The sequence below is a fragment of the Chroicocephalus ridibundus genome, chromosome 1 (assembly GCF_963924245.1).
Source record: "Chroicocephalus ridibundus chromosome 1, bChrRid1.1, whole genome shotgun sequence".
Taxonomy (NCBI): Eukaryota; Metazoa; Chordata; class Aves; order Charadriiformes; family Laridae; genus Chroicocephalus; species Chroicocephalus ridibundus.
Genome location: NC_086284.1, coordinates 32909730 through 32934241, shown reverse-complemented (window position 1 = coordinate 32934241; position 24512 = coordinate 32909730). Strand labels below are relative to the sequence as shown.

The following is a 24512-nucleotide window of genomic DNA, read 5'->3' as shown; positions in this document are numbered from 1 at the left end:
TTCAGTTGAGTATGGTCATTTAAGTTACTCAGAGATAAAGAGAGGAAATAAACTGCTCGAATAAAAACTATATAGAGATTCTGAAAGGGGGTCAGCTCCTCTGGTGAGTACTGAGGACATAAAGGACATAAATGAAATAAATAAATTGGGCAAAATTTTAGGATGCTATAGATCAGAGGAACTTGAGAAGGAAGGTTGGGAGTAGGTGTTTGGAAACAATTCTTAACAGGAAATGATTCTTAATGGAACACTGGGAAGCAAATAGATCATCATAACAACTATTCAGCAATAAATTTGCCTATAGATGAAGTATTTGGAGAAGCAGTCCTGCAGAAATGCAGGCAGCTTTTCTGGTAGAACTAACTGGATATTCTGGCTTTACTGTATTGCCATCAGCTGTTTGGGCAACACAGTGGGGAGCTATGTTGGGGAAAATCACTTCTGCAGTCTGAATGTACGATTCTGTACCTTTGGCTTGCTTTGGCTTCAGTAGAGTTATGTTCTTGCAAATGATAGAAGTAATATTATTGCAAATAATAGAAATGACATTAAAAAAAGCAAGGGAATATAAATGAAAAATATAAGAAAGTAGAATTATATACACATAGATGGAGAAAAACGTAAAGCAAATCTGTCACAGATATTACATACCCAGTTGAAAAACAAGTGTTATTTCTTATAATGATCTTGTAATTTTGAAATGCAAATGCATTATATAAAATTATAATACTGTGATCCCCTCGAGCATAGTTTTAGAAAATGACATGAAACAACCAAACAAAATATTTGAAGTTGTCCACTTCACTCTGAATACATTACGTATTCTAATGTCTGAACCGCTGGAACTGGTAGTTCCTGTTTTGAAGAAAAGAGTCGTTTTAAGACTTCTATGAAAAGAGATTCTGAAAAGTGTTATGGCAGACAGTGCAGATACTACTGTCTGCTAGAGAAGTGTTCATTAAGTGCTTCTCTGTTCATTGCGAATACATTCTGTGCCCATCACTCCTGCTTAAATAATCACTTGTTGGGGGTTTGCCTCTCTATGCTTCCCGAGGAAGTGGGAGGACATAGTTTTTAGGAGCTGCTGGAAGCTAAGATGGAGCACGGCAAGGAGGAGATGACTGCATCAGAATTTTGGCTGAAGGCTAGAGGAACTTTAAAGGTTTTTCTGGAGATGGAGGAATGGGTGGCTCTGAGCAGGAGTGTAATGCTGCGGGGAACCCTTAAGCCTATTTACTCATTTCATATATTGAGAGCACACCTAGTATCATGGGATTTGGATGCTTTGCAGATAGATAGAATAACTCGATTACAAAGAACAACTACTAAATTTCAGGAATTCATTATGAAAGTACCCTGTGAATAAACTGTTTGAATATTAAAAAGCAAACCCAAACCATAGAAACCACTTCTTAGAAGAACTTTCATATGCGACTGTGGTATAGTCTGTGCAAGTGAAGCAGGACAAAGAAGCAGAAAATCTGTGCTAGATGTCATAAACCACTGCCCAGGTTTTTCACTTTTTTTTACACTCCCTCTTCTTTCCAAGGAGATAATTTGGAGATTTCCTGGGATAAACTATCTCCAGTTAAAAAAAAGTAAAAAGACTAGATTCTCTAAAGGCAGGCATCTGGAAATAAACGTGAAGACAGCCAGCCACGGCAGCATTTAGAGCACTTCTTTGATCTGTTATTATCTTACATCCTTTGTTTTACTTTTCTTGGTCCAGAGTACTTCTGCTTTATTCAGACAAAACTCATTGAAAACAATGCAGAACATGACGTACTATTACCACAAACTAGTAACTGTTTAATCATCAAAAAGAAACTCCATAGTATACTTCGACTAGCAACATCTTTTTACCTCCATTTCAGCAGACATTATCTGTTTTGAGACAATACAGAAACATACGGGCTTTGAGTCAAATCTTCCTTCTATTATGCTCGATTCTCGCAGAAAACTAGATTTATGCCTGCCTTTCCGTCCATCTATCTGTCTGCTTATTGATTTAAGACTATTATAATTCTTGTTTTAGCTGTTAAATGAAAAAATAACAGTTACAATATTACAAAGTAGAAGGTATACAAAGTCCCTGTTTTATCCGGTTCTTTGAAGAACAGGAAAAAAAAATAAGAACAAGTTAATTATTTTACATTCAAAGAAAATTAAGTGTCATTACTGATTTCCAAAAAAGTTACTGAAGAGATGGACAGATGTATTTTGTTTCAAGGGTCTGTGGGGCCTACTGCTCCAGAGTACCACAAAATTCCAAATAACGTTGATACTACCTGGTTCTACAGATGACGCAAAATCAAAGAACTCTCATGCAAAATGGCCAGAATAAAAGTCAGTGAACAATTGTTGTATCTCTGTGCTAAAATGAAGTTTGGAAAAGGAAAATAATTTTGATTTCCAGGTAAAGGTGAATCCACAGGAGAGCACATGAGTGAAAAAGTTTTTGGAAAACAAGATTTATAAGGCACGTTTCAAAACAGTTGTATTTGTTTAGTCTAGAGAAAAGAAGACTGGGGGAAATAATCTGAAATCTGAAGATTATTGTGAAGAAGATGGTCATCAATTGTCTTTTGTACCCAGTTGTGGAAGGACAAGAAAAAATTGTCTTAATTTACAGTGAAGAAGAGCACACTAATGTTTGGAAAATCTTTCTAAGTACAAGGACAGTTAAAGACTGGAACCAGGCTATCTGGCGATGCTGAACTATCTTCCTCACTGGCAATTTAGAACACATTAGACAAAAAAGTTTCCATCATCACAATGCTCTTATATCTATCTTCTTTCATAATTGTTGGCTCCACTCAATAAGTAATCTGGAATATTAAGAAGTAATTTGAAAAATAAATTTGGAATGTGGAGATGAAATTAGATAGTTTGAACACATGATAAATCATAAAAAATGCAGGTATCACTTTTTTGGTCAATAGATGTATTCTTGTATTTTGTATGCCTTTCTATATTTTCACTTTCACTTATTTTAATTTTAAAGTTCATATACATATAATTTCTATTTGCAGATCGTTGATAAGGATAAAGCATTTTGCCTGTTCATGCAAGCAGTACTATTACTCTGCTTACACTACTTGATCCTCTGGGCAGGAAGCTGGTTTCAGCATTGCCAGTACCCTTTTCCCTTGGCTTCTAATTCTATCTAGCACATGCTCTTCAGGTATGTATATCTTTGTAGATAGTACGGGGAAATAGTCTGCATTCAAAACACATGTAGTTTCTTCTAAGTCACGTATAGATAACTAGTTTATTATTTGACAGAATATCTGAAAAGGTCTTGATTCCTAAACAAAACCAGAATTTGACGATGAATTTTACTTTCTGTGGTTAACAGCCTATTTTTACTGTGATAAGTAAAGCCTGTTAGTATTAAAAATGAAACTGAGTGTCTATGCTGTGATAATGGAACCCTAAAGTGAAATTAGTTAGTGATATTAGAAAGCATCACTTGTATTTCTGCTCCAAACCTCAAGATATTTTATTTTCCTGTACCCAAAAACAACATTAAAGAATATGTATGGTTCATGTTACCAACATTCATGGCCTTGATTATGATGTGAATCATTTGTGTATATGCTTTTGTTAGAGCATAAAATATGTAACGTAAGAGAGCAAGGATATTGAAGGAATGAAGATCATTTGCCTATTCAGAACACTGACAGAATTCAGTCTATTCAGAATACTGGCTAGCGTGTGTGTTCTTTCTAAGAAATTAAATTTGAAGGGTGATGAGAAAACCATTTATATTTATTACTGTGATAATCTCTTAGCTACTTAAGGACTTATGTGTTCATATCAAACAATAATTAAAGTCTTCAAGTTAAAGTGTTTATCTTCCAGTGTTTTTTCTTGCATGGGGTCTGTGACAGGAAAGGCTGTGAACGTTTGCAAATGAACATTTTATTGTACTTTCTTCCCTCAAATTGTGTTAGAAACATTTCAATTATTAGAAGCAGCTGTATTAAAAATGTGAATAGTGTACAGAGAATCGAGTGGCTTTCACTCAGTTAACCTCCTGGAGAGGAAGAGCTGGGGATCTTCCTAAGAGAAGTAGCACCCCTTCATTTTTGTAGCTCGCTCTGTCTTTTTATCTTTATATAGAACCAAGGGGTTCCAGTATAACTTTCCTGTTTAATACTGCACTTGAGTCATCTAGATTTACCTGGCTTTGGTCTATGTTTTTTTTTTTAAGTAGAAGACATCTACTTACGTTATTTGAGAATTAGAAAGAGACCACTGAAGTCTTAAAACCTTTATAATACAAGCCAATCTGGAGAAAGATTGTTGCCAACTTGAATAGAATTATTGAAGAATGTGAATCACATACCACTGCACCTTTATATTAATACAGTTTATATAGAAGAAAGCCAGTATAGGTCATAGAAGCTTTTGGAGGAACACGTCTAGCAAATAACTATAGAATGTTTAACTCACACTTTTTTACAAGGGTAGGAAAATATAATTCCTGGATAGAAGTGAAACACTGCTTTAAAAAGGCCTCTGGAAGTTGAGTGACGCAACTTCTCGTGAAAGTCAAAGAAGTAGTTTATGATCCAAGATGTTTCCCGAAGAGAGAACAACGGTTCTAAATTGTGAGATGCCTTAATGAATTGAACGAATTGAGAAAAAATGAAAGAAACTACTAAGGCTCCTATTACTTAAAATTGAAATCTAAGGTTGTCTGTTTTTACTTGTCAGAACTTGCTTTCCAACATGTATATTAATTTAATAATTTTGTAATTGAAAATTCACATTTATATTTATAGTTTTGAAGTTACAAAATGCAAACTATGTTTTCAGCTTTCCCATTTAATATTTTATTGAACAGTTTAAAAATATTTTTTGCTGACTGAAGAAAATATTCACTTAACCAGAGGGGATTTATTATGATGAGAAATTTGGTTTTCCTGCATATCTTCAGAGGCCCAATGCAGGTACTACAGAAATCAACAACCCACTATCTATTTTGGATAGTACGATACTCAGAAAAATATAGAGCTAAATATATGAAAGGATCTAACCCCCATTTTCAAAAGTGGCAATGAATTTATCATTTAATAATTTTTAAAATATTACTTACAGATTAAATAAGGACACTCAGAAACAGTAAGAATAATTAAAGGGTGGTTAGGAAGAAAAAAAATGTATTCAGTTTGATTAAGTGAGGTAAACAACCATATCCAAGGAAACTGGACTGATACAATATTTATTTAAGTTGGAAGGAGAATATATAATTGGAGGTAGAATTGGGAAAACATGGCATGCAGTTATTCCGTGTTATTCTATTTTAGTAACTTTAATAATGTTTTAAAGTGGTGGTAATCCCCTTATTTAACATAACCACAATTGGACTGGACAGAGTAGTAGAAACTGTTCTTCAGAAAGAAAGTCCTAAGGTTGGATATAGGTTGGAAAGTATAAGTGTTAGCATTTAAGAGTGTGTAAGTTTTCTGGCCAATTTTGAGAAATAAATAAGAAAATGTCAGAATTATGAAAATATTTTCTCTGGAGTACTAGAAAGTGCATTTATGTGTAGTTTTGGGCTCTCCAGACTAATATCGTGATGTACAGTAACAGTATAAAGAGATGGTTGCTTTCTTAATGGAGATTGTGTGTGTGTTAACTTGTGTAGCCCAGTTTTCCGTCTAAGTTGGCCAAAGCACAGAGAGTTATTTTAATTGCCCAATTTTTATAAAGAGCATGAATAACGCATCTGGGATGCTTTTGGCTGCTTCTTTGAGCGATAGTGTAGACGGATTTCATTGCTGGTGTGTACGTGCCCCATAAGTGCAAGGACAAACGATTTGGACAGGCAAAGTCCGTTAGATGGTATCAGCAGACTGCTGCTTGAAGCACCTTCATGTCCACTGTCCTCAGGGCATTAAATTGCATCACGAGTACAAGCATTCATGATTGCATTATTTCCATCATACCACAAAGATGGAAATAACACAGTATATGTACTGTGTGATTAGTTTAACTTTATATGTAATAGTATAATTAATTTTATGCAGTAAATTAAGTCTCCTTATGACCATTAGCAAAATACAGTTTGAGTTAACATACTAGATATATCTCTCTATATATGGATAAAGGAATAATAAGTTAATAGGGTTTAAGATTTTCCCTTGTGTGATTCTTCAGAGCAACATGTCCCATAGTAACATTTCCTTTTTCCAAGAGGAAACATACAGCAGGGGAGGGAGGGAGAAGACTTCCCTTGACCAGAAATCAATTTATTTCTAAATTCCACAAGTAAAGCTATAGTTATGGTTTAAGACAGTGTTTCTTCTTCAGTGTCCTAAAAGCTGTGATTCTGAGTTTCTGGGACATACCCGTGACCAGGGTCCACTTGTATTGTCAGGGAAGTCTGATGGAGGCAAGAGGAGCATGATTCCCTAGAAGTTGCTGCCCATGCACATAGCAAGGGATAAAAGACTCATCAGCAATATGGCATGTCTTTGATTCATGTATTTTAAAGTCCAGGGCCTGAAAAGACCCATTTTATTACTTGCACGCTCCCTGCAGGGACCTTGATAGTGGCTGGCTTTGTGTTGAGTGTGTTATGTATTTTTAGCCCCAATAGTAGTGATTGTATTTTCAGTACCGTCTTGTACATAGTGCTGAGTGACTTGTTGGTCTCGTGGCTTTTCTCTCTCTTATTCTCTAACAAGCTATCTGGCTTATTAGAAACAATAAACACCAGAAACAGATTCCCTTCTACAACTGATTGCAGAAGCAAATGTACCATTACAAATCAGTGTCAGAGCCTTCTGTATCTACAACTTTACAGGAAGGATGAGGGGGGTGGCAGTTCAGTGTCAATTATCAGTGCCTCAGCACTTTCATTTGCTATTTCAAATTCAGACTGGAGTAGTATCCATAATCTCCTAACCAATTACTAATCCGCAGGGATTTTGAACTGCCAGCCTGCAAGATGTCTATTTTTACATAGGGGTCCATGCAGCAGACAAAAGACATTAGATTCCTTGTAGGAACACTGGGCTACAATACACAGTGCTACCCTTCAGCCTTTCTTGTGAACCAAGCAGGAATTTTCTGTTGGTTTTGTGTTCCCCCTGCCTCCTCCCAGAAAAAGCCTGTCGTCACAGCCTGTCTCAGAAGATAAAGGACTGAAGTGTAGTACCACAACAGATAATTGATTCAGTTCACACAAGTCTAAAACTATATGATCAATAGTTCTCAGACTTAGAAAACCAGCAACATTGATTTGAAACACTTGGTTATGGTTTTGCTGTTATACTTCATATTATCAAGAGCTTTTTACTTCCCAGAAGAGAGATTCAAACAGTAACAGGTCAACTAAATCAGCTTCTAGGTCATCTTTTAAGGTCAGTGAAAACATCTCAGCATTTATAGTCTCTCACATAACATTCTGTACTTTATCTACATTGTGCACAAAGTTGACTGAAACAGCCTTGCAGCTACCTGGTACATGCCGCATCAGATATCTGTGGTAGACAAAGAAGTCCTCTCCTCATTAAACTTTGAAGAAACGATACTCAGTACAGTGTCGTCTTCGTGCCTTAATGTACCAAAGGTCTGGGTGACAGGTCTATTCAGAGAATAAGGATTCGCTCGCATTCAAAATCTCTGCGATGCTCAGGGGATGCTTTGTCTCCATATAAATATCTCCGAGTCAGGCCCCTCTGTCTTGAACAAAAAGTACATTTGGTTTTGTTTTTTCAGGGACTTACCAGACAAGTGCTGATAGTCAATGTGATAATCAATTGTACGTTTTGTCAACAAGCCAGTGAGGGGCAAGACCACCTTCAGGAACTGTTATGAGACATACGGCTCTGAATTCAGCCAGTCAGAACCAGGCAACATCTGGGGTTAGAGTTGGTGACGTTAGGGGCTCTGAGCCTTTCTAGCCTTCAGCACGTCTGACCATCGTAGCAGGGAGTCAACAGCAATGACCTGTCTTCCAGAGTTACCTTTTTCAAATGGAGACTGCTAAACATGCACTTGTTCATAACAGACAGAAACAGGTGTCCTGTTCTAACTAGAGGAATGCTGAGAGCTCCTGAAAAAATGTGTTGTTTACCTGTTTAATAACATGGGGTTTGTATGCCTTTTTTTTTTAACCTTTCTTTGTGTCTTCTGAAACTTTCAGTACAATCTCTTTACCTGCTTGGCCAAACATACTCTTCCGAAATAATAATCAGATCCTGCAGCCAAACCCAGTATGATTATATCTGATAGACTGGGCGTTGCCTGGGTGAAATCTGCTGACAGAAACTATTTTGCAACAGTACAGATCATTTTGTGTCAAATAGAGTCACTTTAACTGGAGTTACTCACAGACCTAAATGAAAAGACTTTTCTGTTTGAGTATCGTAGCATCATCGGTCTCCCTTAACCTCCTCTACTTTAATAGTATGGAACTGTTTAATAGCTTTGACGCTAACTGGAGTTCACATAATTTCTCTGAGTGCATTTTTCTGCAATAGCTGCTTATGTTCTTCTGTACATGGACACAATATACCTTACCTAGTAGTAAGATTTCTGAAAGGCCTTTGTTGATATTTTTACCTAAGAATGGAGACCTGTCTTACCTATCCATCTAATTTTGTACTAATAGAAACTGGGCTTTCCTGTCTGCTTGAGAAATATTCCTGTGCCTTGTAAAACACATAGCAGGGAAAATGGCAGTATACTGCATGGGTTCTGAATCTCCTATGGAAATAATGGGAAACTCTCACAAGCTTCTGCTGGTTTAATAATTATGTTAACTGTGCCTGCTTAAGGTCTACTGCCAAACTCTAGAAACGATGCCCTCCTCCTTTAGAGGAAACTCAAACTACTTTATCTTCAGTTTTCAGATAAAGTTTGCATTGATTCCTTGAGCTTTGGTTCTTAGCAAGTTATTTTCTTAGAATGGGACTGATTTCTGTGGATTGGCAAATTTTCTTCTCTTCATTTCCACTCCCTACCATTCTTTTAGATTCTGCTTGCAGAAAGACCAGCAGGGTTTTAAGAGCACAATATGCATGACTGCATCTTTTCCTCTAATGCATCTTCCCTAACAGTGGGAAAGAATGGCTCTCTCAGAATGTGCTCATCTAAGCTTCCAGTTCCCCAGGATCTTGGAAGGACTTCTGTGCAATAGCAGCTTCAGCATCTGCCACAGATAGCAGGCAAACTGGTGGTTGATTGGCAGAGCTAAGAAGAAATAGATTTCCAGCACAGGGGCAATGGACTCTTCTTCAGAGACTTTAATTACAACACCCCTTTAGCACTTCTTCAAAACAGCAATAAATGTTTTAAAATCACACACAAAAAGGCTGGACAGGGATCAACTTTTCACCTTCTCTATCAATAAAAAAATGAGGGTGCATCACATGAAGCTGGCAGTAGGCATGTTCAAACCAAATAACACAATAAATGATATTGTTTTATATACCCATGAGTAATATACTCATGGCATTCTTTGCCTAGACAATATGGATGAAAGAAGTTCACATGTATCTAAAGGAGAGACTGCACAAGACCTTGGAAGAGAGATCTGGTAAAGGTCACTGACTAGACAAACCGCATCAGGCTCAGGAAACCCCCCAAGCTAAAACAAAGTTGGATGCTGGAACCCATGGGCAATATCAAATGTGCTTGTCCTGGTCCTGCTGTTCTCTGAGAGAGTACTTGGGTAAGAATTGGCTCGTGTCTGCTGTTGGAGATACGTAAATTGGCCAAGTGTATGCCTGGCCTGAACCAGGCTGACTTCTCTTGTATTCTTAAAAGACGTTTATTTATGAATCTTGTCCTACTCACAGTCTTTGTAAAAATGAAACAAATACTTCAGGACTTTCCCCTCTTTAAATTCAACCAACGAGAACCAACCTCAGTCGGTTCTTCTCTTTCCTGTTACTGCACTGGCAGCTTTGCTAACTGCATAGTCTGTGGTATTTCAAAGATTTTATGGCTTATCTTAATGAAATGCCTCTACCTCGTCTCCTTTTCCTCGCTTAATCATGCCTAAACCAAAATTTCTTTATCTCCTTAGAAACTTGTTGCTACCATTGTAATTTTGAGCAGTGACTTTTCTTGTTCCTTATGCTGGCCTTCACATTCTCTCTACTCCAGAAAGGAAATCTTTGAGCCCGCCAAAAAAAAAAAGCAAGAAAAAAGAATAGAAAATCCATGGGATAGTGCTGTTTCCATCACAGTAATCTGGGAGGAGCAATTTTATTCTAATCCTTGTTAAGTGAATAAATCAAATCTACAGATCTGTGACGCCAAATCTGTAAATCATGTTCCAAAATTCAGCAAGCCAGGATCACAACCTTTGGACATCCTTAGAAATAACTTTCCTTCTCTTTCTTTCAGCTTGGGCAGTTGTCCTGATAGTAGGTTTATCCTTCTAAGTCACTCAGCAAGGATAAGGAAATTCAAGGGGAAGTCTCTATATTTAGCAAAGATTAAGGTGGTCGATGCTTATGTTCAGTTCCCTAGTTAGCTTAAAGTCCTTCCAATTTTCAGTAGATAGGCATAGGTGAACGCAGCTAGAGCTTGAGGAGGAGGGGAATAGGAAGGGATGGAGGATCAGGGGAGGATCTAGAGCCCTTCAGAGCATCCTTTCACCCTCTGCCTCCTGCTGCTGGTAAATCTGCACCTGAACAGCCATTGCTTTAAAAAACCAAAAAGCCTCTCCTGTTTGGCTTTTTACTTTTAACACCTCAGGTGTTGAGCAAATGAAGGCAAACCTCTGTGCCAGGGCTCTGTCTCTTTAACTTTGTATGTACACCAGCAGGCACAGTAGGAACCCATTCTGTTTTCAACAAACTATAGCATAAATGGTTGATAAATCAGAAAGGAAGGAATCCACATTTCCTATTACTTGTGTGGCCTCCTGGAATAATTAATATAAGTTTAATGAGTTCTATATGTACACTTCCTTTAAATTAAATGCTTCTTTTTTAACAAGACCACTTAAAATTAAGTATGGAAGTAGGGCAGCCTGTATTAAGGTTAAGTTTACTTTAGTATTTTAAAATAACACAATAAAAATACTATGCAACACATTTTTTGATGCCAAAGTTTTAGAGAAAGTCAAACCACTGAAGGGGTGGAAGTCACGGGCAGAGCAGTTGGAACTGTAACCTACAGAATGCTGAACCTGCTTCTGAGAGCTTTTTTTTTTCCTCTTTTAATGTACTCATCTTTTTTATATTAATAACTAGTATGTTCAAAATTGAAAAATCCACTGGGAGATGAAAAAGCAGGCAATTTCATTTTTTCTCATCGGGTCCATGAATGAAAACTGTAAGAGGATGAGATGTACTAGTTCTAAAGTCTTGAAGGTCGTGCTGACCAGAAACAATCACTTAAGTTCACCAACTAGCCGCGATTAGTCCTTGTTGAATAAATCAGTTTTCAGTGCGGTATGTTCTGATATTTTTTTTTCTTACATGTTGTGTACATCTATGGTTATTTAATTTAACTGATAAAAAATTGAGTGCTCTTTTGCTACATTTTAATTGAATTCCATTTTCCATCTACCCACAGCTTACAAATTATAATTGGAAGACTGAATCATGTGGTAAAGAAAAGCCATTAAATTTTCTATCATAAAATGTAGAAATTAAAAATCAGAGGTTAGTTATATAGGTGATTAAATACAAATTGTACAGGCATGGAATAACAATGAGGATAGCAAAAAGAGGGTTTATTTAGTTGAATAAGGGCCTTGAAAAAGAAAAAGAAAAGCAAATGTAAAACTGGACCGAAATACACTGCGTAAGACAAGGTCTTTCTCTTTTCTGTTTTAAAAGGTAGTTAGAATGGGTAATTCAACTCAAGAGACACAAACCAATCCACCCAGTCTGCTGATAACATGCACTTGTAGTTCTGGGTCCTAAGCAAACACAATATGGGCCTTGCAAGTGCTTTAGAAAGCCCTGGTTAATCATCAGTTGTCCAGGAGTCCCCTCTGACCTGCGCCGGCCCTCCTTCCCCTTGGAACAAAACCCCAGCAGCTGTTCCTTGTGTAAGCCACCATGGTGCAGTGACGTGACGGCACCCCTCGCTGCTGCCTCGGCCTCCCTCGGCTCTCTCCCCGCCTGTAGGGAGAGAAACCTGCCTCCGCAACTTACCTTTGGAGCAAATTAAAGAAAGCTGGGCGGCTGAGTTACTGCGACCCGCCTCAGTGTAAGGTAGAAGGAGATGACCTGTGGTTAGATGACCCGGGCTATCAAGTGTGTTGCCTTTGACAAATAGTAATTGCTTGACAATTGCTCTAGGCTTGGAAAACATATGTTATCATGTTCGTGCTGTAGCCACTGATAGAGATTGTTTTCATTACACATACTGGGTATTTCTAACTCCACTGAACCTACTGATTTGTGAAAACATAGATAAGTTCAAACTAGAGGTCTCAAACTTGAAAGTCTGAAACTTTAAAGTTTCTCCTTTGTTTGAGTTATTCCTTTTGGCTAGCGGATGTCTGTCTTTAACTCAAGAATCAGTCTACGTCCAGCATCTACAGTGGTCTCTGAAATGCTTTTTTCTTTTTTTTGAATGGTGTCTTTGTTAAAGCTGGAGAAGTTTCAATGAAAGAATATCTCAGTTTTGTTCCTGGTGAATGCTATTGTATTAATTATCTCCTTGCATAGATTTTTGGCATTAAGACTGTTGGACACATTAAAGAGCAGTCCGTGCTCACAGCTCAGTATTTAAGGCAAATGCAGAAGTTCAGCATTGATTACATATTTTGCACCCTGTAAGAACTTAAATTTTTTGGTTTGTACTGAAACAGAACTTCCTTTTGAACTGCTGTCTGCAGTTACTGTTTCTTCCCCTTTCGGCAAAAGTGTTAGTGATAATATAAACATGAGACTCTTTTGGTTGAAGAAGATTTTATTTTCTCTGAAATAAAGTATTCCTTTTTCTGAAAAGCTGCTGAGTCTCTCCCTGAAATAATCTTTTATTTTTATGTTTTTCCTTATACCTTAACGCATGTCTGCTTAAGTATGGAGAGGCTGTAGAGAGACATAAAAGACGATAGGAAATTTTTTTGGGGGGGGGCCATAAAAAAAAAGGAAGGGAAGGCAGCATGTGCTGTTTAAGACTTGTAGGGGCTCAAGTGGTTAGAGACGTGTATGCTTCCTGTATTAAAGAAAAGGCGGCAGGAGTCTGTCAGGGGTCAGTACATGGTCACTCATGACCTCTGGGGCACAGAGAGGTAGAATCCGTGTAAGATGATTTGCAAGAGAATGTGTGGGCTTTGGTGCATTCAATTACACAGCATCAGAAAGTAAATAGGATACTACTTTCTTATTTGATGAAGACTTCAGCCATCCAACTTAGCATCTTCCATTAAACTTCTTGTCTTATCTTTGCCTCCATTTCTGTGTGCCTCATGCATATTTCCAGTAGGCTTTCCCTCTAGAATGACGAATCTTGTGCATAAGAAAAGGACAGTTTTGCCACTACTTGTATATTTGTTGTCATATGACACAACCTGTCATTATTTTAATTCTTGTGTTCAAATTAAATGTCTGCCAGTCTGTATGTGGAAATCATGTATTATTAACAACTACAATAGTAATATCTAGATATAATATACGTTTTTTTATCTATAGATCTCAACCTTTTTTTTAAGCCTGGAATGAGATTTTATTCCTTTTAAAACTTGCAGAGCTCAGGTACAAGTGGCTGAGGCAGGATTAAATGGCATTTATACCTTCTCACTGTTGGGCCACTTGACAGATGACACTGTAATGATACAGCTCTTCCAGCCTGGGAGTGCCACCGACTCACAGCCCAGCATCTCTGCAGCGCTTTGTGCAGACTATTCCGCTGCACCCAAAACTTCCCCTATTCCAAGAGAAGGAAGCTTATGGCTTCCTCCCACGATTCCTACAGTAGGATCCTTCCCTGGGTGAGTCCGGAGGCTGTTGGTGCCCTTTCCCAATCAGGTCTTCATATCTAATGTGAAGAGTGTGTGGAAGACTGCTGGAGGATTTCAGTCACCGTAATTTTTGGTTCTTTTATGTGGAGATGTGACACAGCAGGAGAACTCCTTTAAGGGAGATCTTCCCAGCTGGATTAGCCTTTAGACATTCAGTAGGCACTGCCGACTAGGCACCTTGCCTCTGGAGCTATGACTTTTATATTTTGCAAAGACAAATACGCAGGTAGACAAAATGTTGCTAAACACTTATTTCAGATCTTAGGTTATTTTAGACTTTTTATAACCGTACTATATGTAGCCTTGGGGCATCCCATAAGCATTATTTTGTCTCTTAGATTCAGTGAGAGGTAGGACAGTTTTAATTGTCCCTATCTTAGAACTGAAAAGCCGTTGGTGAAATTCTGAGTCGGGGACAGGATTATGGCCCTCGTTTGAACTCCCATTCCAAACCTTGGCCAAAACGCCACCCATCTTCCACCTTGATGTAGGTTTACCATCAGCTGTATGATTTAATTTGAAACGTCTGTAGGAACAGTAAGTAGTGATCTGCCCTCAGATAGTGGGCTGAAAGAGATAGCAATTATATTCTTTAATGTGTTAATCAATCCAGTTTATTTAAGCGTGTTCAGGAAATTATGCTAAGTCACTTAATTTCTTTTGTCATTTATTTACAGGTCTACTTTACGTGTAGTGCTGAGCTATTGTGATAGTTTCGTTTTTATGACTTGCGTCAAGCGTGAAGCTTTCAAAACCATGTGTCAAAGGTAAGTTAGTTCCATAATATTCTTGTTTGTATATGTCCCTAAAAATACCATACGTTTACAGGGGAAGTTTTCATCACTTAATTGAAGGCTTAGCTCTGTTGATATGGCACAGTCCTGTGTAAAGGATGTTGTGAAGCAGTATGTGCTCCTGCAGGGAGCTCTGAGAGAGGTTTTCTCCCAGTGCTCTCCAGTATACTGAGGAAGTGTGCCTACTGCACCAGCTTTTAAAATAGTGCAACCTGATCCTTTCTTTACAGCTCAAAGGGTGGGGGTGGGGAGCGAAGGTGAAAGAATAGTAGCCCAGATCCTCCTTCCTATTTTGGGTCTGGTTTTCTCTGTTGAGTGAAGAGAGCATTACTTGTGCGTGAGTATTATGATAAAGGAGCTTTTGCTCTCACCCTTCATAGTTCTTGTGACATAGGCCAGGTTTAATCTAGTCCGTGTCAGGAGAAACTAAGTACACTTACAGGGTTATAATGAGCTTCCCCCTCGTTTTCATTTTCCCTCACTGGTATGTAAATCATTGCTCTAATGCTTGTAAGGGATAAAAATCTGTAGGAGTTACGAAACTGAAGTGATTGCACTAATGTGCAGCTCTTTCTGGTTAGCCTGCAGTGTTTATCGCACTGTTTAGTGTTGTAAAACTAAAACGAAATAAACTCAAAAGAGACTATCTGGTATTTTTCTAACCAACTAATAAAAACGATGAACTAATAGTAAATTACTAAAGAAATCTTTACAAACAAGGATAGAAAATGTGCAAGTCAGGAAATCGGTTCGTTGGATTTTCACTTGTGGGTAGGGATTTAAAAGTTATCCAGATATAGTAGTTCATAGATTTAACTTGGAAAGACTACCAAAATTAATATTTAGTCAGTAGTTGTGACAGCCAGTCAGTACACTGTCATACAGTGGAATCTTTGTGAAATTTATTATTTTATAAGAAAAGATGTTCATGCACATACCACATTCAGCCAGAAACAAGGATACTAAGAGTCCTAAAAAGGTACAGTAGTTTCGGTATTCTGTTTTGCCAGCTAGTATTGCCTAGTTTTCGGCATATTTATTTTTTACTTTGTGCAGTCTAAAGGGCTTATTTCTCATCTGATGGATTACTGCTAATTTCCTGATTTCCATTCATCTTTTACAAAAGATCTATTTGTAGCTATAATCCATGCTGAGAGCAATTTTTTAATCTGTGCGAGGTGTACCTTGTATACACATTATGTACACATTTTAAAGTAATGCCCTGATTAGCTAATATCATCTCTATATATGTAGTATTCATAACGTTAACTGTACACGTAGAAAATATTCATTAAAACTATTACAGTACTTTATTCTGAAAAATATATTCCTTTTTGTGAAGCATTAATACCAAAATTGAAAGCTGTTGTGTTAGACATCCGTCAATATTGCTAGATTATAAGACCCAGAATCCAGAAGTAAGTTTGAGAAAAGGAACTGGGGAAAACAATACTTCTCATTTCCAGATACTAGAAATGAAACCTGCATAAAGATTTCTCCAAGAATACTATCAATCTTCAGTTAGAAGGGTCATGCCATCACTCTCTAGCTTCTGGAAGGAAGAGAGAGTTTTCTTTTCTTCTCCACTTTCCATAAAACACCAGTTACTATAAAAGGATAGCTGGAGCTCATGCTGCTTTCCTCCTGTGCCTCAGGCTGAATTTTTAAAAACTTTTTTTCTGCTCTTGTATCTTATCCATCGTGAGCAGCTACTGCACTTCCCTGCTGTTAATAAGTTTTCTCATATGGCTGCAACAATATAAAATGGACATTTCGGATAACAGAAGAGCTGGGTACAGGCTTCTAAAAAGCAGTAACTGGACTTGCAGTCTTGTTAGTTATGCATGGCTGCTGCTTGTTAAAGTGCTGCTGTGCAAAAGCTGAAGCACTGGAACTGCCTGCTTGCAGAACCAGGAAGACTATGCTGTCTCTATCAGTCAAATTTCCAAATGTAAGTTAGTAACACCCTTTATCACTGAAAAGATAGAAATGTGTTTAGAGTTTTAAACGAAAGATGGAGAAGTTCCTAGCATAGGCCTTTATGGTTACCCGAAAAAAACGGCTTGTTATCATTAGGAATTATGAGGCTGCATTTTGTTCAAGAACTGGGCGGGGCGGGGGAGTACAAAATTATATGGCACAATCAAAATGGTCACAGATACAACACTATGGCAGAAGCTGACTGATAATCTTTTTCAAGAGTGAAAAGGGAAAGGAATGGTCATTCAGATAATGATATGCTGAATTACTCATTTATGTAATCAAAAGAAAAGGAGGCCTAGGCAAATTAATAATAAGCTATATTTTTATTAAACAAAAATTATCTTGACCTAAAAAGCCTTTGTTTTTTAACATAAAATTAAGTAAAAATGACATATTGTATATATTAAAATACAGGTTTCAACCTCCCAGTGAGTTAATACAGTTTCACTTTTCTTTGTACTCTAGTAACCCAACTCTAGTCTCCAATGCTTTTTGATAGTTAAACCAGAAGGGACTATTAAAGTGAGAAGATATGTATGTTTGTGTGCATATATATATATATATATATATGTACTTCCTTCCTTAATGGGTTAATTGAAGACATGTATGTAATACAGAGTAATGCTCCTATTTTATATGCTGAACACTAATACTTTTACATGTGAGATACTGGGATATTGAGTTGACATTTGTTTATCATCTGTGGGAGTGTGACAGATCTGCAGAACGACTAATACCAATCCCAAGGCCAGAATTTGAGAGCAAAGCGGGTTTGAAGTACACAGAAACTTAACTCACGGTGATGGGACTTGCTTCAGTCTATAAACCACATCCCTACCCAAGCTGCTTTTCCAATCCGCCTAATACATCTACCCACCTTTTGTTTTCAGAAAATGGACAGTGTTGGGCTTTGCCTTTTATACTGTTGCTGCTTTGATTTCTGTCTCTGAGAAGCTCCAGAGCCGCAGAAGCAGCCTGGCAGCAGCGCTGGAGCTCCAAGCGCAGCAGAACCAGGGAGCCCTCCAGGAGCCAGTTACAGCTCTAGGTCACTGGCCAACCCTTTGCTTGTCGAAGTTAGCATGCTTAAGTTGACATTGATCCCTCAAGGGACTAGCTACCAGCTAAACAAAACTGGAGCACAGGGCTAGCCAGGCATAGATTCTCTGCGACCCTGTGTCAGGACCTGTGATCCTGTTGTAAAAGCCAGCTGTGTTACCTCCGTGCCCTCTGAGACTCCCCGGGAATCCCCAAGTAAACGAGGGGGAGAGTTATTTACATCTCCTTCGCGTCTCCATCCCGATCTTTTTTTTTTTTTTTCTTGTAAAAAACAAGAGATGATGGATGATGAAACACTTAAAAAAGGCACATTTGTTCCCCTGTGAAGGTTTACTACAACAAAGCAAGAATAATTTGCCCCATTAATTATAGATAATGGAAAATGTGTAAGTGTCTAAGTGGTTAAAGAAGTGAGTGTACTGTCATTGACACTATCACGACTGTTGTACACAGCCGGGAAAGGCAGATGCATTTGAATTTTACCAGTGGGTCAGAATATTTAGAAGCCAGGAGACCTCGAAAGTCTAACTATTAAATAGACAGAGGGTAGAAATGCTTATTTGCCTGTGCAGAGGAAATAGAGCAAAGATACAGCACAGCAGAAAAAGCTAGCAGGACAAAGGAGATACTATTGACTCATTCCAGACTGCCGACTTAGCAGCTCAACTTTGTTTCCTTTTAACTTTTGTAACAGTAGGAGCTCAAAGCTTCTCAGTCTATTTTCTGCACAAATAGAAACACCCAGACTTCAAAAAGTAACACACTTTGAAGAAACCCAAACCATTAACACATTAAAAAACTGTGCGTACTACTAAACAGGGCTTCACGGGTACTTGAATTTTGCAGTGAGTAAATGCTGGTGTTTCAGTAATAATTTCGCCCTGCTGCATTCTGGCAATCAAATTCTTGACAAGTATCAGTTTGTAAAACTCTTTTTGTTGGTTTTAGCGTGATACGGATTTATTGACTTTGCAGTGGGTAAGTACTACTTCAATATTTTCACAGACTGTGTAAAAAAAACCCCAGTTTCCTCCCCTCCTCCAGCAGCGTATCGCAACAAGTTTCTAACCCTTTAATATTACGCTCATAACACCGGGGAAAGCCTACGGTGTGTGAAATGTTGGTTTTGTCCTGGGTGTTTAAATGTATTTCCCGTTTTAATAATAATAATTAAAAAAAAATAAATCAGCTTTTTATTGTCCACTCTGGACAATGAAGCGTACAAGGCCACCACTGTGACAGCTTCTACGGTCACGTCTTCCCTGTGCCAAACCCTATCCAGGAGCATGTTCCCGGCCGGTGACCGGCTCCTGTGGGGACACGCAAAACTTGAGACGGCCCTTTTAATTTCACAGATACCCCACAAATACACCTCGCCTCTCGCGCAAGAATTAATACAAGTGTGTAAGACGCGCCTGAAACGTCATAAAACGTCATAAACGCTAATGAATCGGCCTCTTGTAAACCACCCTGAGCGTGTAAGTTTGATTTAACTTTCGAAGTATTCAGTCTTGGCATCGGGTCGTCCCGCCCCCCCTCACCATGCGAAAGCGCCCAGGTCGTGGCGGGGGGGGGGGGGGGGGGGGGGGGGGAAGAAAGGCGGGCGGAGCGCCAGTGTTCTTGCCTCGGCGTCGGGGGCCGCGTGTCCCGTGTCCCCCCCCGTTGGCGCGGCGGGCTGTCACTCAGGCGACGTCACAATACGCCTGTGTGCGCGCTGTAAACACTCGGGCGGGCGTGTGTGTGTGTGAGTGACGCGGGGGCGCGCCTCCCCCCCCCCCACCCCCCCCCCCCCCCGGCTCGGGCGCAAGCCCGAGCCGGGGGGGGGGGGGGGTGGGGGGGGGGGAGGCGCGCCCCCGCTTATTTCCCTGCGCGCATGGTAGCGGCACGAAAGGTAGCATCACTGGAGCAGGGGATGATGTAATTCTCCCTCCGGCCAGTAACTGCCTGCGCTTGCACCGATCCGACTGGCAAAGAAGGAGGGGGGGGGGTAGGGGGGTGGGTTGTTTTACGCGTGATCGTATCAGCATCTCCTGACCGCGCACCCCCCCCCCCCCGCCTTTAAACCCCGCTCCGCTCATCCCTCCCCCCCCCACCCCCCCCCCCACCCCTCCGCCTCCGGTGGGGCGCGGAGGAGGGAAAGGGGTTCGGGGGAGGGGGGGTGTTGGGGAGGGAGCCCCGCGTCGTGTGTGTGCAGGGTAAACACGGCGGTGAGCGGTAAACAAGTCTAAGGTGCCCTCCGCCGCACGGCAACTTGCTGCGGGCGGGGTGTCCCCCCCCCCTCCCTCCCCCGCGCACACACGCACACACACACTTCCCCCCTAACAAAAGCCCGTTTAAATATCAGCGTCAGCTTTTGTTCGGCGGGCAGCGGCAACCGGCCCCCTCTCCCGATCACCTTATTTCACCGGTCCGTGTCGTGTGTCTCCCCCGCCCCCCCCCCCCCCCCCAAAATCCACGGGTACCCCACGCCCCGTCCCCCGTGCGCGCATCCCCGCTCGCTCCGTGGCGCTGCCTCCCCCCCTCCCCATCGCACTAAGCGCCTCCAAACCCCTGTCCCCGGAGCGCCTGGTCCCTCCTGCCCGCTCTCTGGGGCAGCAGGCAGGTAGGCGAGCAAGCAGCTCCCCCCCCTCCCCGATTCTTCCCTCCCTGTAGAAAAGGCAGTAGTTAAATGGCACTTACTGTCAGAAGTGGGGGGGGGGGGGGAAGCCCTTCTCTCGGTGCAAAAGCAAAATAGCCACTCGCAGGACGTTGCCAGCATAGGAGACAGCGAGGAAAAAAAAATAGAAATAATCTTCCAGTAGCGTGTGTGCGTGCGGGGAGGTGGGAGGATTCTCTTTTTAACCGGAGAAAAATAAAATCAAAAAATAACCAGCCCCCCCCCCCCCCCCCGGGTTGCCTTTTTTGTGCAGTTTCAGCAAAGCTGCGAGGAAGTTGGTCCTTTTGTTCCACTATTTATAGATTGCGTCAACATTGCGAAAAGGAGAAGGCGGAGCGGTGGCACTTACTCCTCGCCGGCGAGGGGGGGTGGGGGGGGAATGAAGGGGGGGGGAAGATATCGGGGTGGAGGAGCGTGGAGACACACACACACACACATGCACGGCGCACCAAGCGACCTCAGCGCTCTCCACGCAGCCGCCCCGAACACGGCGGGGGGGGGGGGGGGGGAGGGGGGGACCGGGGGGACCGGGAGAACCGAGCTGCTTCCCCGCCCGGTTGCCGCCGCACAGCACCGCCCCGCGGGCGGCGAGGCGAGGAGCGCCGAACCGAGCGGCGGGGCCCCCTGGCCCCGCCGCTCGGTTCGGCGCTCCTCGCCTCGCCGGTACCCTTCCAACCTCCATCCCCCCGATAGAAACCTGTTGCGACCCCCTCGGTTGAAAGCTCCGAGGAGGGCAGGTGCATGTAGCGTCCGATCCCCGTTTTCCGAGGTTGGGCGATGGGTTAATCTTGGGGTGGGGGGTGGGGGTGGGGGGAGGAGGACCCGGAGTGTGTGTTGGGGTGGGGGGGGGGGGTGTCGTGAAAGTTAAAAGTCTCTTCTCCTCCGCCATCCGAGGCGGGGGCGGCGTGGGGGGGGGGGGGGAACCGGCGCTTTTCTGGCCGAAGGCCAATGTTTCTAAACTGAATGTAAACAAAGAAAACTGCAAACACCAGAGGAGGGCCTTCCACCGCCGCCGAGGCTGGGGAACGGTGTTCCCAAACGGGTGCCGAGCTTTGCTCACCTCCCCCCCCCCCCGCCAACTCCCCCCTCCGGTTTCCCTTCCCCCGTCCTGAGCGCCCACGGTCACCCCGGCCACCGCCCTCGGGTGCCGCGGGACGGGGGGAGCTTTCCGCCGCAGGGTAGCAACCCTCAAAAAAGCCACCCCAAAACACCCCACCTGTTTTTTGGGGTTTTTTGGGGTTTTTTTTGCTTTCAACTCGGTTTATTTTTTTTTTTTTTCGGAGAGCGAAGAGCTCGCCCCTCCCGCCCCGGGAGGCAGAGCCGCCCGTGCCCCGGGCGGGCGGAGGCCGGGACCGGGCTTGCCCGAGCCTGCCGAGGGCTGTCGGCTCCGGCCTCGGGGGCTCGGTGGAGCTGCCGGTGCCGCTGCTTGTGACACGCTCGGGGAAACATTCGCGGGACTCCTGCTCCGTTGGCAAAAACTTCTATGTTTAGACGGGGAAATCCTTCCTTGCGAGCACCAAGGCCGGCGGGGTGTCACCGCGGGGTTAGAGAGGAGCTGGACGGAAGGAGGAAGGCTGGAGGTGTGCCTGACACCGCTTGTGCCATCGCCCTAGAAACACCCGTGGGGGACACGCGGGCGATGTGAAATACAGCCGTCGGACCGGGCGACGTTTGGCTTTTTTTTTTTTTTTTTTCCCCCGCTCTTTGCTTTCGTGAAATCTATGGGCGGATGATTTCCCCTCTAAGTTATGTTTCAAGACGGCGGATGCTTTGCCCATGATGATTTTCTGGGGGAGAGTGCGAATCCCTCGTAAATCTCCCGCCCCAGCCCACGCACGGCCCCGGCTTGCTGTGGGGAGCGGGGAGCGCAGGTAATTAATGGTTGGGGAGAGCTCCGAGTGAATAAAATAAAATCCGTTAGTGTGGCTCCTTTCTTCAAGTGTCCCCTAATTCCGGGCTTTCCTCTCCTCTACGACTCCGTGCTTCGCAGCGAGGTCTCCGTCCCACTTCGCTGCACTTGCGCCAGGACACGACGCTTGCTCATCCTCCGTGGGGACTGCGGCTACTCTCTTCCTGCTCTGCTGTGGTCAAAAAAATAATGAAAAAAAAAAAAAAGGAAAATAAGGGGGGGGGGGAAGAAATAACGAAAATTACCTAGTTCGAAGACGGACAGTGTTCACTGTCACTCAAAAGACGGATCGTCTTTTGCGTACAAAACCCTTGGCAAAAGTGAACTCTTTTAATAGCCCTTTAAGTGATAGTGTAAAAATTGGCTGGTGGTGGAAGGTAGTAAATAGTGGTAATAGAGAATAGATGCAAACTGTGAACCGTGAATAAGCCTTCCTGGAAAGAGCTGAGAACCGCACAGAGAGTAGGTAGGCAATTCGCTTTGCTTCTTCCTAAAACTTAAAAGAAAATGGGAATGTGACGCGCTGGCACAATTTTATTATTTTATTTAAAAAAAAAAACCAAAAACAACACGTCTCTGAGACAAAAGATTTTTTTTTAAAAAAAAAAAGTAGGGTTGTGATGGAAATGTTGGAGGGCAGATAGAAGCGAGAGGCGAAAGGCGGGCGCGCCTGCCCCGAGCGCTCCGAGCCGGGGGCTGAACTTCGGCGAAAGCCGCGGCGTGCAGAAGTGTTGCAACAGCACTTTGGAAGTCGCTAAAGAAAAGCCGAATTGTTCGAACTTAAGGTAACTTAAGGAAACTCGTTCTGACCTACATTGCTTTTCTGAGTCAGCAGCCGCAGCCCCGCCGGGTCGCTCCGCGCTCCCGCCGCCGCCGCCGCGCACCCCCGCGGGCGGAGCCGCCCCCCCCCGCCTCCTCCGCCCCCCTACCCCCCCTCCCGCGGGCTCGCTGCTTGCCCGGGTTGACAAATAAACTCGCCTGGATCGAGACGGTTTCACTTCTGCCGTCAGGAATGCCTCCGCGTTTTGGGTTTTTTTGGGGGGGATTTTTTGTTTGTTTTGTTTTGGGTTTTTTTTGGTTGTTTGTTTTTTTTTTCAGGTTTGCGGACAGAGCAGCACGCCTGCTTCGGTGGTGGTTTGCTGGCTGGTTTGTGCGGGGGAAAGATAATTTAAGCGGAGGACAAGGCTCTTTATTATTTTTTTTTTCCCCAAGTTTTTAAGAGCTGTACTGTATTTTCCGAAAGGATACAGATTGTTTCCTGCACCGGGCAATAGATGCCTTGCAGGGAAAAGTTACTACGTGTTGCACGCTGCTTTGCTCTTAAGATAGACAAGGAAACTCTGAAGTTCCTATCAAAAGTTTAACAAACAGCTTTCCATATTCCCTCTGTAACGTAATATAAAAGTAGCAACGATTAAGCTCCAAATGTCCACATTCTCAAGACTCGTAGTTTAATCCACTTTGCAGCGAGCTCGTACAGTTACACCGACCTTTTACTAAACGCACGGTCAGCATCAGGGGAAGAACCAAGAATGTTGGTTACAGTAAGCTGTGCGCCAAGTTACCGCATCGCCCCAGGCGGGCGAGGGACTGGGAAAACTGAGCCGGTCAGCTTTCTTTTACATTCAAAATGACGAAAGAGTGTCGAGATGAAATGACCTCAAAAAAACCCACCTCCGCCTTTTGGAAAGCAGCGCTTGCTGCCTTCTCCCTTGCCCCCCGCCGCTCCCCCTCAATTTTCACTTCTTAGTTAGTGACACGCCGTTGACATCAGCAGGCAAACTGAAACGACAAAATTCAGCTCCAAATGCCTGGATTTTCCGGTCAGGCGTTTACCGGGTTTGCACACCGCTGTGAGCGCCGCTTTTGGTGTTACTATCATTATTACTGATACCTTCCTGCAAACTTTTAGGATTTTGTTGGCAGCGTACGGCAACTCACCGCATTTCAAAATGGGACGGAGAAATCAAATCCAAGGTCCTTTCCTTTATTTTTTTTTTTAAAAAGAAACTTTCCCAGTAGCGGTGGGGAGTTGATTTGATGCTCTTTACTAACAACTTCTAGCAGCTGTGCGCTAAAATACCGCTAGTATTTCAGTCTCCCTCCTTAAGAAACCAGCGAAATTTGGAGATAGCGATCGAAAGCGGCTCCCCGCGCCCC

At 42.3% G+C, this 24512-nt stretch overlaps 1 long non-coding RNA gene across 4 annotated transcripts in view; it reads left to right on the top strand.

Annotated features, from left to right (window-relative positions):
- Positions 1–24512, top strand: part of LOC134515165 (uncharacterized) — a 97843-nt gene that overhangs the window by 33094 nt on the left and 40237 nt on the right. For 3 of the 4 annotated variants that reach the window (XR_010070906.1, XR_010070904.1, XR_010070901.1), the window contains 2 exons: positions 3033–3184; positions 14632–14721. This is a non-coding gene — a long non-coding RNA (uncharacterized LOC134515165). Of the gene's footprint in view, positions 1–3032; positions 3185–14631; positions 14722–17621; positions 17749–24512 lie in introns of those variants that run through there. The other variant, XR_010070905.1, reaches the window with a different exon arrangement.